The sequence below is a fragment of the Amphiprion ocellaris genome, chromosome 12 (genome assembly GCF_022539595.1).
Source record: "Amphiprion ocellaris isolate individual 3 ecotype Okinawa chromosome 12, ASM2253959v1, whole genome shotgun sequence".
In the NCBI taxonomy this organism is placed as follows: Eukaryota; Metazoa; Chordata; class Actinopteri; family Pomacentridae; genus Amphiprion; species Amphiprion ocellaris.
Window position 1 is genome coordinate 17470948 of NC_072777.1, and position 15599 is coordinate 17486546.

At 39.5% G+C, this 15599-nt stretch overlaps 1 protein-coding gene across 1 annotated transcript in view; it reads left to right on the plus strand.

Moving 5' to 3' along the window:
* Positions 1–2080: 2080 nt before the first annotated feature.
* Positions 2081–15599, plus strand: part of extl3 (exostosin-like glycosyltransferase 3) — a 43997-nt gene continuing 30478 nt past the window's right edge. Inside the window, exon 1 of the mRNA XM_055015775.1 lies at positions 2081–2284. The gene's annotated coding sequence lies outside the window, so the exon portion shown is untranslated. The remainder of the gene's footprint in view (positions 2285–15599) is intronic.

Sequence of the window (15599 nt, forward strand, 5' to 3'; positions counted from 1 at the left end):
TGACGATCACCGTTGGTTTGTATGTCTGTCTGTCTGTCTGTCTGTCTATTCACAACATTACTTAAAAATGGATGAACGGATTTGGATGAAATCTTCATGGAATGTCAGAAATGACACAAGGACTAGATTAGATTAGATTAGATTAGATTTTGGCAGTGATGCGGCTTATAGTCTGGATCCACGGATTTGTTAAAGATTTCTCTATCATTGCGAGATAGCGGCACGGCATCACTGGAATTATGACTACATGTGAACACTACGTCAGCTGCCTACTGATGATCACATGATTGCAATTCTACTACGAATCAACTGTTGCGTACCACACATTTTTAAAACATTTCATCTGTCAGAAATCATACGACTGAGCAGCCTTGGCAGAGTTCTGCGCTCTCTGAGTGCTTTTCTCCTTTGTAATGCAAAGACGGTTGTCATTTTCCAATTTGTTGTCTATGCAATTTTATATTTGAACTGATCCAAAGTTGTTTAAATCAATCCAACTGGACTTTAAGAAGGTTCCTTGAAGACGTTTCACCTCTAATCCAAGAGGCTTCTTCAGTTCTGGTGGTGGTTGATGTTGCCTCAGCTTATAACCTCTGTGAGGTGTGGTCAGTGTTCACATTCCGACAACCATTGCCAAGGCCCACCTGGCTCCTCAACGATGGTCGCTGGGAGCCAGGGAGTGACACAAAGGGGGTCGTTGAAATGCGAGTTTCACTATGCTATGGTGGTCGTTAGCATGAGCCACCTCACCTGAGTCATTCTGCCGAGTAGTTCTTTTGGGGAGTTTTGAAAGGACCTGATTGTAAAATGGCGAAAGATGATGTCGCAGACGACCCCCCCCCCCCCCCCCCGTTCAGAGATGGCTTCTCCACTTTGACATGGATGGCTTCTTTCACGCCTCTCTCAAACCATCTGTCCTCCCTGTCCAAAATCTGAATATTGGTGTCCTGAAATGAGTGTCCCTCTTCCTTGAGGTGAAGGAAGACCACTGAATCCTGTCCTGAGGAATTGGCTCTTCTGTGTTGAGCCATGCGCTTGTTAAGTGGCTGTTTGGTTTCCCCTATGTAGAGATCTGAGCATTCCTCGCTGCATTTAACTGCATGCACCAGGTTGCTCTTCTGACTGTGTGGTGTGGGGTCTTTTGGGTGGACCAGTCTTTGTCTGAGTGTGTTATTTGGCTTAAAAAAGACATATCCAAGAGGTTTCCTCAGCTCTCACTGACCATTTTAAGAATCAAAAAGAAAAGCCTGGTTTCCCCTTGTCTGACTGATAATCTATATATACATCTAAATACTATAACTTATTGGCATATAATGTATTCCATCCAGACAATGTTTTTGTTTGTTGTTTTTGTTCATGTGTATTCCCTGCTATTGACATTCATAATAATTAAGAATTGACTTTCTTTCTTTCTTTCTTTCTTTCTTTCTTTCTTTCTTTATGAACAATTAAGTGTCTCTGTACGTGAAGTAAATGAAATAAATAAAAAAAAAATACATAAACTGAAAATGAAAATACATATTTATTTATTTGTTCGTCCCATGTTCTTCAGAGCAGGACAATTACTAAAAAAAAAAGAAAAAAGAGAAAAACAGCAAAGAAAATAGTGCAAATTATATTGCTGATGACAAACAGAATTTTAAAACTGTAAAAAAATAACTGATTGTTAAATGAAGATGTTGAAGCTGGAGCTGCACCTCATGATTATGTTATCAATTCATCTCCCTATTATTTGTTTAATTAACTGATCAGATGCTTGATTTATAAATACCAGGTCATGGCCTTAATTTGCTTCTTTGGTACTATCATCGGGGACAAACGAAAATGGAGCAGTAACCACATCTTATCACTGCAGCGCTACTTAGATGAGTAAAACAGTTAATTACAAGTTTTATATTTCTATCATTTCGTACATTATTTCAAAGATACCATAATTATAACTGAAACTATGATATTGTCAGTCGTGTTTAGGGAACACAGCACCTGTGCTGAGCAGCAGATGGAGCACTTCCTCCATATTTCATGTGTTCGAATGGTACAGTTATCGACACAGTTTCCCACAATGCTTTGCAGCGTGCCGTCTCTGCTGTTTGTCCAGCCGTCGCTCCAACAATGCAGCTTTTAATGGAGCTCTGAGAGGTGCAAGATGGAAACGCTGCAACGCCGCAGGCTTGTTCGGACACGGTAGTCGGTCAGATTCAACGTAGCGACAATTCTGCAGTTTGTCAAACCTCCCAGGCCGGATTTGACTCAGTTTTAGAACATTCTTGACTCTCCTGCTGAGGTGAGTAGCCTCTGAAGCTAACGCTGGTCTGCCAGTGTAGCATAGAGCAAATGCATTTTGTTGTGACCACTACTGGCTAGCAGGCTAGCTAATTGGCCAGATGAGACCTATGTGACTCGTTATGTCTGTTTCCTGCAATCCAGTGTCCACATTTAATACCGTCGCTGTGTGTTCTCTCGTCCTCGTTGTGTCTTAGGTACAAAATCTCTAACTGGTGGAAATTTTAAAAGACTTGAAAGCAGTTTTGTAGGTATGTGTAGCCGCTGCAAGTCGTGAACGTGTTTCGCTTTGATCTCGGTTAAAGCACACGTCAATCCAGCCAGTGATGTAGTCTGACTGCCAGCGTTGGCTCCCAAAATGCTTGGGGGCGAAAAAGATTGTGATATTTGGAGCCTTCTTTTTTGATTGTCAGCCCCAAAACCTGCTGCTTTTTGAGCGTCATCAGAAAGTCACGCCTAACTCCGTTTTTAAAGCTGAGAATTTAATATCGATGTGCTTACTGGCAGCCTGTGCTTTGTGGAAGATATCTAATTGCAATTTGCAAAATATTTTCGTGAATCTTCGGATCAGTAAGTTTTATGTGAAACATTAACTGCTCTACATGTAAGGACGAAAATGTCAGATGTAAACAGCTTAACCCATGTGTTAGTTACACTTGTTTACATGGCACCACAGAAGCGGTTAAGTCTAGTAAATACAGTAATAATAATTAAAAAATAATTCCAACAAGAGAATAATGGGGCTTTTGTGTGAACAATCTCTGACACTAAAACAGGTCGGTTGGTCATGTCTCATTGGCAGGCTGTGAGTGATTCAACAGGGTTTCTGCAGGGCATTAAAAAGCATTAATAGTGATTAAATTGATTTTGTGGAAATTAAGGCCTTAAATGACATTAAAAATCATTAAATTTGATTCACAGTGACTTTAAAAATTCTTTTTGTGGTTTTCAAGAAAAATATTTGATAATATAATAATATGTAATTATGGACTGCGATTTGTCAGATATGTGCATTTGCGTAAACATGCCGAAGCGTTGCGATAATTGTTCCGACCGGTCGGGTACACTTGCCAAAAACTGCATGTTTGGAAAGTGGCTGGCAGGCTGGACCAGGTGGAGGAGAGCGGGGAAATGGGGAAATGCAAATTCCAGCAAAAATGACTAACAAACGTGGAATTCAGATAATGCCTACAGACCGTGGGTGGTCAGGGGTGGTTTCCGGATTCAGAAAGAGTGAAATGTAGGGACAGTTTTCATATAAAAATCACCTTTTTCAAAAAAAACCCAAACCTGTGTAATTTGTTGAGTTCACGGTCATGGCATTAAAATTTTTACAGTCTAGCATTAAATTGGCATTAAAAGCATTAAATTTGACTGGCTGATTTCTGCAGAAACCCTGTTCAAGGTCTGCAAAGTTAGATAAAGTAAAAATATGTATAAACTCTGTGTCAGACAAGCATAATGTTTATCCTAAATTGCAACCTTTGTGATTTGCTAACTGCATTATTTCATATTGGGCAGCACAGTGGCTTGGTGGTATGCACTGTTGTCCTGCAGCGAGAAGATCCCTGGGAATGCATCCTGGTTTGGGCCAGGGATCTTTCTGTATGGAGTTTGCATGTTTTCCCTGTGCATGCGCGGGTTTTCTCCCAGTTCTCCGGCTTCCTCCCACAATCCAAAAACATGCTGATGTTAATTTTACATTTTTTTTTTTTTTTACATTCTTTTCCAACTGTTTCAACAGACGCTGAATATTATTCAACTGAGAATATACATAATTTAATTTGCATTGTTAATTTGCATAATGAACCCATGATGTCACAATCTTCTGTAACCAGTTTTCCCAACATTGAGAATAAAAGTTGAACAATGTGAGCAAGCTGCTTGCAGTTTAGGGGGAAAAAATTAAGGCAAGGCCTCTTAACCTGAGGTTACTGTGCTTCTAAATTAGTGGTGTCAAACATACGGCCCGACAGCGGGTCCAGTCCAGCCCATGGGACAACTTTGCAAAGTGTAAAAATTACAAAGGTGAAAATGAATACTTACTGTGAAAATATTTAAAGATATTGAACATTGTGCAATATAAGATCAGTCAGCAGCTTCAGTATGACTGAGTTTGGTGGAACCCTATTGTTCATGCACTGACAACATTTATGTATTTTTTTATGTATACATATTCTACATTTACAAGGCAGGGGGGTAACTGAACCTTCTTCCTGAATAGTGCGTCAGTTCAGGTGATCAGGATTACTACACAGATGTGAAAATGAATGTACACTATATTGCCAAAAGTATTCGCTCACCTGCCTTAACTCGCATATGAACATAAATGACATCCCATTCCTAATCCATAGGGTTCAATATGACGTCGGTCCACCCTTTGCAGCTATAACAGCTTCAACTCTTCTGGGAAGGCTGTCCACAAGGTTTAGGAGTGTGTTTATGGGAATTTTTGACCATTCTCCCAGAAGTGCGTTTGTGAGATCACACACTGATGTTGGACCAGAAGGCCTGGCTCTCAGTCTCCGCTCTAATTCATCCCAAAGGTGTTCTATCGGGTTGAGGTCAGGACTCTGTGCAGGCCAGTCAAGTTCATCCACACCAGACTCTGTCATCCATGTCTTTAGGGACCTTGCTTTGTGCACTGGTGCACAGTCATGTTGGAAGAGGAAGGGGCCAGCTCCAAACTGTTCCCACAAAGTTGGGAGCATGGAATTGTCCAAAATGTCTTGGTATGCTGAAGCATTCAGACTTCCTTTCACTGGAACTAAGTGGCCAAGCCCAGCTCCTGAAAAACAACCTCACACCATAATCCCTCCTCCACCAAACTTTACACTTGGCACAATGCAGTCCGACAAGTATCGTTCTCCTGGCAACCGCCAAACCCAGACTCGTCCATCATATTGCCAGATGGAGAAGCACGATTGGTCACTCCAGAGAAGGTGTCTCCACTGCTCTGGATACCAGTGGCAGCGTGCTTTACACCACTGCATCCCACGCTTTGCATTGCACTTGGTGATGTATGGCTTGGATGCAGCTGCTCGGCCATGGAAACCCATTCCATGAAACTCTCTGCACACTTTTCTTGAGCTAATCTGAAGGCCACATGAAGTTTGAAGGTCTGTAGCGATGGACTCTGCAGAAAGTTGGCGACCTCTTGGCACTATGCATCTCAGCATCCACTGACCCCACTCCATCAGTTTACGTGGCCTACCACTTCGTGGCTGAGTTGCTGTCATTCCCACACACTTCCTCTTTCTTATAATACAGCTGACAGTTGACTGTGGAATATTTAGGAGCGAGGAAATGTCATGAGTGGATATGTTGCACAGGTGGCATCCTATCACATTTCCACACTGGAATTCACTGAGCTCCTGAGAGCGACCCATTCTTTCACAAATGTTTGTAAAAGCAGTCTGCATGCCTAGGTGCTTGATTTTATACACCTGTGGCCATGGAAGTGATTGGAACACCTGATTCTGATTATTTGGATGGGTGAGCGAATACTTTTGGCAATATAGTGTATATTAAAATAATTTCTAGATCTTGAAAAGTTGTCTTGATGATTAAGTAAAATACTATATCATTCAGTTCCAAATACCTGCGACTAAATGTTTTGTGACTTTGTAGATAAACTGTGATCTGTAAGTTGTAATGTGTAAATGATAAACTGAGGCAGAATATTGTTGAAATTGCACTTATTTTGCTTTAAAAATTTCAGGTAAGAGATGGTTCATTAAATGTGAGCATTTTCAGAAACTGTACTTTTTTGCACTAAAACAAAGGGAAATATTTGGAGCTGTGGTTATTTATAGGTTATTATTCTTTGATTTTACTTGTCACTTGAGATGAAATCAGGCTGCTTATGGTCCCTGAACCAAAATTAGTTTGACACTCCTGTTTTAAAGCATGCTTCAGTTAAAGGACATCCTGTTTTCACACAGCTGTGAGGTCAGCTCATTTTTGGCTGTAAAGGACTGCATGCATTTTTACTTGACCGGGAGAAGATTTTGTCAACTCAGTTAACAAATCATAGTGTGTTGAAGAGTCAAATTTAATAGTTGGAGTACATGTTGCACATTATCACTCTCAGTATTTGAACCTTTGTTGCTGATCATGCAGTTTCATGCATCTGATGATTCAAAGGAAATCAAAACAGGAAACACAATGTCCATAATTTGCAAAACTTGCAGAATTCAAATGTCACATCACTATAGAGATTGAGTGTTCTTTGTTAATTTTTACATCCACTGTCCATCACTTTTACTATTTGTCACATATTATTAGATTTCTCAGTGAAATGCTTGTGTGAGACTGGACAGCATTTAGACAAAGATGCTGACTGTAGCGTTTGAAGGTGAGTTGTCTCTTACCCAGCAGGGACTATTGTCTATGAATGTAGCAGTTGTTACAGATGGATGTTTCTGATTTGGGGGCGGTCTTTCATCTCAGATACTGTCTTTTCTATGTTGAGGTATAAACAACAGCAGTATGTTGTTTTAGTGTTTGTAAACTGAGAACTAAACAAAAGAGGCTTGTTTTTTTTTTGTGATGATCAAGCACAAACTCGGAACAAAACTAAGCCAGACTTAGAGATTACATCTTCAAACATCTAGGCAAAATCCAAAAATATTACCAAGCAGTTGTTTGCATAACTTGAACTCTCCTCCTGTTATGGTTAGACGGGACCATAGTGAATGAATTAATATGGACTGTGCAGGGCAGCATGTGTTCCACTGTGGACACGGATTGGCAGTGCCACACTCTCTTTGCATGTTCCTTTTTTCTTGTGGTCACATAGAGTAGCAATTACCGTCTGCCACAACCCACAGCAATGGCAAAATCAACATTTCTTTATGTGAGAACATTTTTGCTAATGGGTCATTCTGCCTCAGTTCACCAAATGGCCCACACCTGACCATCTTCAATTTGACAGATTTTTTTTTTTAAAGTGTTGATTATTACTCTGTGGTGGTATGTGACGATCGGCGTTGGTTTGTCTGTCTATTTTACTGAAATACGGACATTGAGTTCGATTAAATTTCCAGGGAAGGTCAGAAATGACACAAGAACCATGTGACCAGATTTTGGCAGTGATGCGGCTTATAGTCTGGATCCATGGATTTCTTACATCCCAGGTTCCAAATTGTAGAGACTGTGATTTAGTCTTTTTTGATCATAAAGCAGATGTAAATTTTATATAACTACCGTGAAAGTATCAGGTGCTCAAACCATAAAGAGATGCATATGGTTTATATTCAGACAGTGTACCTATAATTAAGTCATAGGGACTTCCATAAGGTTGTGATGTCAAAATTGTGTGCCCTGCAGGTCTTCCTGCACTCTCAGGATCTGAGGAACTGAAAACCCAGTGGATTGCTTTTTTTTTTTTTTTTTGATTGAAATGTCCCCACTATAAAGCCCCTTTCAGAGATGGGGCGTGAAACATTGCTTGGTTCATCAATTTGTTAATGTGACAGCATTCTGTCATTCAAGCCCCTTTCAGACATGGGTCACTTTTCTGTTATCATTTCTCACCACCCACAATGGCGGAGATCATTGCGATACACATGATGATTGTTATTCACATGGGACTAGTCAATACACCAGGTGATGTTTATTACATAATAGTGCAATAACAGACTAAAACAAGAAAAGCACTCAGAGAGCGCAGTACTCTGCCAAGGCTGCTCAGTCTTTGTAGGATTTCCGGTGGATGAAATCTTTGCAAAATTTGTGGTCCGCAGTGGTTGATTTGCAGCAGGATCGCAATCGTGATCATCAGCAGGCAGAAAGACAAACAGACAAACCGACAGCAATCATCACATAACTCTGCTGCGTTCCTTAGCAGAGTAACTATTGTAACGGAAAGCTCAGGACTTAACCTGCAGACAGCTGCAATGTGACAAAAAAATAAATTGCAGCTGATAAACTTTGACTCTGTGTGAAAGCTAACCTTTCTGAGGTGAAGAAAAGCTCAGTGTGACCTGCTGTTAGAGCCTGATTGGGCCTCTTCTCCATATCTGGACAATTTAATTATAATGTAATTAATGAAGTTGTTTCCTACGTAAATGCACACAGCTCTCTCTGTTTGGAGACATTTATGGATCTTATCACTGTCTGATGCTTCAGATTTGTAATAAACTATGAAGAACTAGTCCTAAGTACATGGAAACTAAACTGCTGTTCTGTGTGTGTCAGCTAACCTGTCTGATGTGAAGACATATAGAATTGTTGTCAGATCCTGGTCTGATCCACTCTCTGCCATAGTTTAAATTTATAAGAATTTAATCAGTTACTGGTGCTGTTGTTCAATGTGCAAATGTGTGCAACTCTCTTTGGAGACACACACATGGATCCTGCTGATGTCTGATTCTGCAGATCTGAAACAAACTCCGAGCCAATAGTTCCAAACAGCTGACAAAAACACACTTTAGCTCCTCGTAACATTTTGTAGGCAACAAACATCAGATTACACCATTATTGGTGACTATCATTAGTCTTTAAGCTGTTAGTGTCTGTTTTGTTGCAGTAAGGTTTTATTTTAATGGGCAATTAATTTCTTTGTCTAATAGATTTGAAATCGTAGAGCAAAGTACATGAAAAAGGTGCGTTGTGGTTTTGGCAGGCAAACAGTTTTTGTGATGTTTTTGGACAAATATTGTTGCTGAAGTGTGGAAAAATGGTTCACTAAATGACTTCACAGAACTCAAAGTAGCGCTGCTTGGTTGTGTATCCATTAATGTGAAATTTCAGTTCACACTTTTTTTGATATTTATATTTTATTAGTATTTTCTTTTAAATTGTTATACAAAATATAATCACCATCAGTGACACCCCTGCCTCCTCCCATCCTCCCCCCACTCACCCATCCACGCTCCGGCCATCCCACCATTGTCTGTAAACAAGTCCTTGTCTAGTGGCAATATTCATTAGTCCAAGGCATGTGTCCAGGCCTGAAAAAAGTCCAATGACTCCAAAAGAGCCCAAAGCCCCAATGCATTGTCCCATATTTACGTTTTATTTCTCTTCCCCTTTTTTCCTTTTTTTCTTCTTCCTTTTCTTTCCATTCTTCCCCTCTCTGTTTCCCTCGATTGTCCATCTCGACATCCATTGACCACAACCCATCAACATGCCACTCTGTAGGAAAATAACAAATTATAATACAAAAAAAACAAAAAAACAAAAAAAAAACAAAAAACAAAAAACAAACAAAAAAAAAAAAAATATATATATATATATATATATATATATATATATATATATATATATATTAATTTCGATTAATCCCGATTAATCCCGATGGCAGCTTGGATAAAAGCCTGGTTGTGTGCAAATTGTACAACAAAGAGTTTTCTGATCACTGCGTCCCTTCAAGCCGACGATATCGCCTCAATGCAAAACATGTTGCTGTTAGCACCAGAGCTAACGTTAGCTACGAGTCATGCTAACGGCTAACGGTGTAGCCATCCCATGATAGACCACTTTTCTAGACTGCTTGAGTTTACAGACAGTCTTAAAATGTTGAATAAAATTGCTATAATTGCACTTAGATTTGCAGTAATCTGTGAATGTAGCAGACAGATGAAAAATGCAGATAAATAGAAATGAAACATTTTTGTGGTTTAAGTTTTTACTCTGTCGAGGCTCTGCCTCCTTGGAGGAGGAATAACCTAAACAACAAAAACATTTCTTTTAATAACTTCATTATAAAATTTTTGTTTATAAAAAATTACATAAATAAAAAATAATATTCCTATAAAAAAAGAACCATAAAAATTACACCATTCATCAGACCCAGAAAAGATGAAAACAGAATGAATCTCTGGATTTTCAACTTTCTGAAGCTCCTTGAACTACTTATGCTGATTTTATGTGCCATACAGTGGAAAAAACAACTAAATTCAGGCTTTGTCATCAAAATCACTTTTTCTATATGTCCCATTTTCCTTTTTTAAAATAAATTTTAAATTATAAACATGTATATGTCTATTCATTGATTCAACTGTCAACCACAATTTTATTTGAATCGAAAAACTTCACTTATTGTGTCAAATATTACTATTTGACAGAACTGCAATTAATTGCGATTATTTAATTATAAAGCCTGTAATTAATTCAATTAAATTTTTTAATCGCGTCCCACCACTAATATATATATTTATATATATACACACACACACACACACACACACACACACACACACACAAATATATACACATATATACATATATAAAATAAAAGTAAGTAGGAATATTTAATCATCACTACTACCCAAACAGCCCCGAGCAGGATCCTGGTCAAAGACTGCTTAGGTGATAGTGCCAAACAAAAACTAACATTTTACTCATAATGGATATATTTAAGGAGTTCAGTTCACACTTGTGCCATGTTGGAAGCGATATGGAAACAGTACTAGGTCTCATCTAATAACATTGCTAGCGTGACTTTTACAGGAATGTAACCGAGGTGCACATTCAAACATGAAGCCGACACCTTAAATGGCTGTCAGATTAATGCAATAAAGTGCACATCTAAAAGAGGATAATATCAGTGATTTGTGATTTTAGTCTGATGAAATTTCACAGACCACAGAGAGGGTTTAGCTGTGGTGCTGAAGAGTGAAGCTTGGATATTAATTGCTATAGAATATCAGCCTTGACTCTCAGTATTAAGTTTCACCATGGATAGGTGTTGTTGACCTTTCTGTCTGTTGTAGTTGTCGTTATGGAATTCTCTGGTCTTACTTTTCACAGTTGCTGTTCTTCGTCTATACTGTTTCCCACAACTATAGCTACATTGTAACGACTAACCCACTGCCTGTTGTTTACCCTGGCATTGGTGTGCTTAGTGTAAATGAATGTTTGTGTGGTATGTATTTTCAGATGAGACTATTTATTCTTGAAATGGTGTGAAAAAACACTCCTGTGGACATTTTAAATAGGCTGTTATAAAGCAGCTTATTAGTGTGGACACAGCCTGAGAAATACAGAGGGTTGTCTACTGGAATATGTGAATTTTGCTGCCATGTAGGACTGCGCTGTTGTAATGCTTTAATGACCATCTACTTTAAAAGGCAGGAAAAGTTAGGCCACATTGAACTACTGCTTGTTTGTTAAGTATATTTACTGAATAAAAGCTCCCTCCTACCTGAACTCTCTCATTCAGGTCTACACTCCCTCCCGCTCACTACGCTCAGCCCACAAAAGGCGCTTGATACAAGCACCACAACAGGGCCGGTCCATAGCTACACTCTTCTCCTCTGTGGTTCCCCGGTGGTGGAACGAGTTACCAAACTTCCGCCTATTACATCTGCACTACCGGTCGTATTATCACACTTGAAGTTGTTTCATGGCTCTTATCCAGGTTGTTTTCTCCTGACTAGACCTTTGCTTGTGTTCTATCTACTCTCAGATGTATGTCGCTTTGGAGAAAAGCATCTGCTAAATGAAACTGTAGAATTGTAGCACTTTTTGTTTTACTTTGAGCATAGTAAGCAAACAACAACACTACATGCCATGTCTCTTAGTCGAGCAGTAAGATTTCTCAACTAATTCATCCTAAACAATGTTTCTTTAAATAGCAACAATTTGCCTTCCTCCAGTGGACCAGTAGTCACTGTGTGTCACTGTCAAAAGTGTAAGAGCCATATGTGACCTACTCAGTTAAAAATAAAGGCTTTATTGTGAGATTCCATGGTCAGGCCATTCTAAAAAAAAAAAAAAAAAACAAAAACAAGAAAAACGTTTAGAGCGTGCAGTACTCCACCAAGGCTGTTCAGTCATATAAAAAATTTCTGGTCCACAGTGGTTGATTTGTAGTAGGATCGCAATCATGTGATCGTCAGCAGGCAGCTGACACAGAGTTCACTTTTTTTAATAGTTACAGTGACGCCTGCCGCTATCTCACAATGATACAGAAATCTTTAACAAATATATGGATCCAGGCTATAAGCCACATCACTGCCAAAATCTAATCACTTGGTCCTTGTGTCATTTCTGACCTTCCCTGAAAATTTCATCCAAATCCATTGGTCCATTTTTGAGTAATGTTGTCAGGACTGACACTGATCGTCACATAACTACAAAAAATTACACAAAAGCGCTTGTTCTGTTAAAATCGAAATCACCTTCACATTGAGGCCATCACTTTGTTCTGTATTTCATTAGATTCTTCTCATACTCAGCATAGCGATAGATCAGTGCCCCCACACACTTGAGACACTTGTTGTCATAGACATGCCAAGTTCAAGCCCGGTGCATTTTGAAGACTAAGTGAGCATTACCAGCATGACTTAAGGCAGTGAGGGAGCCCAGCATTAAAACTCAGGTGCAATCTCTTTTGGGGTGGTACACTGCAATAATTCTCCCATGTCAAGGGCTAATCACCCTGGCTTCCCTCCCACAATCCATCAGTGTCTGGAGGAAAAGGCTTGCAGGGTTCTGGCAGCTGTCGTCAGGCTCAGTCAATCTGTTATGGTGTACAGCAGCCTGGCACAGGAGGAGGAGAGGAAGAGCTCTCAGGACACCGCAAGTGAGACTGCTGCTACTGCTATAGCAAGATAACAAGAGGATTTATTTGTTAGGAGGACAGGATTTTAGTGTTTGTGTGTGGGTTGTTTTTTTCTGCATTACCCGCTAAAGGTTCTCTCTGTAAAGGATTTGCAGGGGAAAGGCAGGTTTCAACATGTATGACATGAACATAGTATTACATAAAGTTAGCAAGAGTGGGAACCAAACAATAAAGTGATTAGTTGATCGACAGAAATGTATTCTCCAACAGTACTGATAATTCTTCACAGTAATTTGCCTGATTGTTTAAGTTATTTGTCGAGTGCAAGCACCAAACATTCTGCATTTAGTGTATGGATTAACTGTTTTCCTGAGTTTTATCATTTTTTTTAAGCGAGTGTATTTTTCATCTGTTGACTTTAGACTCTGGAGACAATTTGTAAACTACATGATTAATGAATCAGTAGCCATAGTAATTAGTTGATTAGAAAGGTAATGACAACAATTGCTTTTTTGCTGTCATATGTGATAGCATCAATAGTATTCAGTACAAAAAAAAGTAAGTGTAAGAGTTTCCATGTCATTATATCCACGCTATGCTTTTCTGCTGATAACGTGACTGACTTCTTTTATAGTCAGAGTTTCAGTTGTTTCTAGTTTTTAATTTACAGCCACCTTCTTTTTAAAATTACAAGCTTCATATCTTGAAAGAAAATATCAGTAACTTCATCAAAAAATGCACCGCATGTTGAAATTACTCTCATTTAGGCAATGAGGACAGCACTCTGTGGATTCATTTTTGAGTTTTAGCCAGACATAGTGTTTTTTCTATGTGATTATTTTGGCTTACAAATGACCCTATCTATGGATTTTGCTCAATTGTTGATATTGCAGGGCTGGCACGGAGTGGAGTTGATGCTGGGAGAAGGAATTGGCAGGGTTCTAACAATTAGACTCTGTCCTCCAAGCCAATATTTGGAGTCACCCTTTCATTTGCAGACTACTCGGAGTGCAAGGTTGTTCACGTTTTGAAGGCTGAAAAACCCATTCTATGACATTTGCAGATGTACACAGAAACATGAAAATAGCCAGAACTAGGTAACAGAGGTGGGGACTGCAAACAGGCAGGCATTCTTGAAGACTAAATGAAAATCACAAAATAGAGCTCTGTTTGGATTTTTTTGGATTGTAGTGTTTGCTACAAAGAAGGCTTGCAAGAGTGTAAGGGCAGACAGCTGTGAGTAGATTTTGGCCACTACCGAGATGTAATGCTGCCACAAAATTATGTACCGGATTTTCATAATTATCTCTGTTGCACGAACAAATGCCTGAACATCTGCACCACCACTATCCGAGGCCATGGAAACCACCATGTTGCGATTTGTGGATAAATGCACTTTTTAATTGACATCTCTTTACAACATTGAAATACAACTGGATAACCCAAATCTTACCACAAGTAACTTCTTTTTAAAACAACATACATTGGCTATACAGTGGTCCCTCACTATACCGCGGTTCACTTCTCGCGGTCTCACTATATCGCGGATTTTTGGATTGGGTGTGGTTCCGCAGATATTTCGCTATATCACGGAATTTTTCAGTACAGATAATTTTTCTGTAGTTCTTACTGTGGCAAGTTGCATTAAAAGGTAACACTAGACAACATGTACCTACTCTTTCAGAACATTATATTTGCCTAAGGCTTTTATTTTGACACAGACTACAGTATAAATGTTGCAGAAAGTCATCAAACACACTACACTTCACACTCACGGTCCTGACAACATAACACTTAATCAAACTAACTAGGCTGACTAAACCACAAAAACGCAATAAAACATAAATACTAATAACACTGGAACACTAACATAAACCACAGTAATGACATTTAAACCCTCAACACCCCAAACTCCCATGGTGCATTGCAGCACAACAGTTCAGTCACAGCGACCAGTGTACAGCGCTGGGCTCTGATTGGCTCAGCGACCTTAGTCTGTCTCCTCCGTCTCCCCTGACTACAGTGCATATGGTATAGCGGCATTCAGTATCTGGCCTGTCCGTCTCACACAGATGTCCGATCGCTGAGCTTAGTGTTGCTCTGTTGTGATGTGAGGTGTGTGGGGAGGATTTATAAAGCCTTAAAATATATATCAACAAGAAAAACACTCAGAGAGCGCAATACTCTGTCAAGACTGTTCATTCTCTGACCTAGCGCTGAACCCAGGCGTGTGTTATGATTGTGTGCATGAATCGTCTGACCTAAATATGTAGCGGGGCATATATATCAATTCCGATAAGTTGGCCACGGCAGATTTGTAGTAGGATCGCATGATCGTCAGCAGGGAGCTAAGGCAGCGTTCACTTGTTGTCATGGTCACAGTGACGCCATGCCGGCCACTATGTCTCGCAATGGGAAATCTTTGAACAAATCCGTGGATCCAGACTATAAGCCGTATCACTGCCAAAATCAAACCACTTCGTCCTTGTGTCATTTCTGACCTTCCCTGAAAATTTCATCCAAATCCGTTGGTCTGTTTTGAGTAATATTGCACAGGACAGACAAATTCACAGAGAAACATACACTGATCGTCACATAACTCCGCTGTGTTCCTTGGCAGAGTTATAATAAAATAAATATTCTAGTATCAGATTTGTGTATGATTGTGTTCATTTGCATTTGCTTTATTTTGTTTATTATTTTTGTGTTTATGTTGTGCCGGTAAGAGCGGTCTGTGTTTGTTGTGCTGAGCGGTGAATAAAACCTGCAGAAAACTGTCCTGTCCTGCTGGGGATGTTTAGCA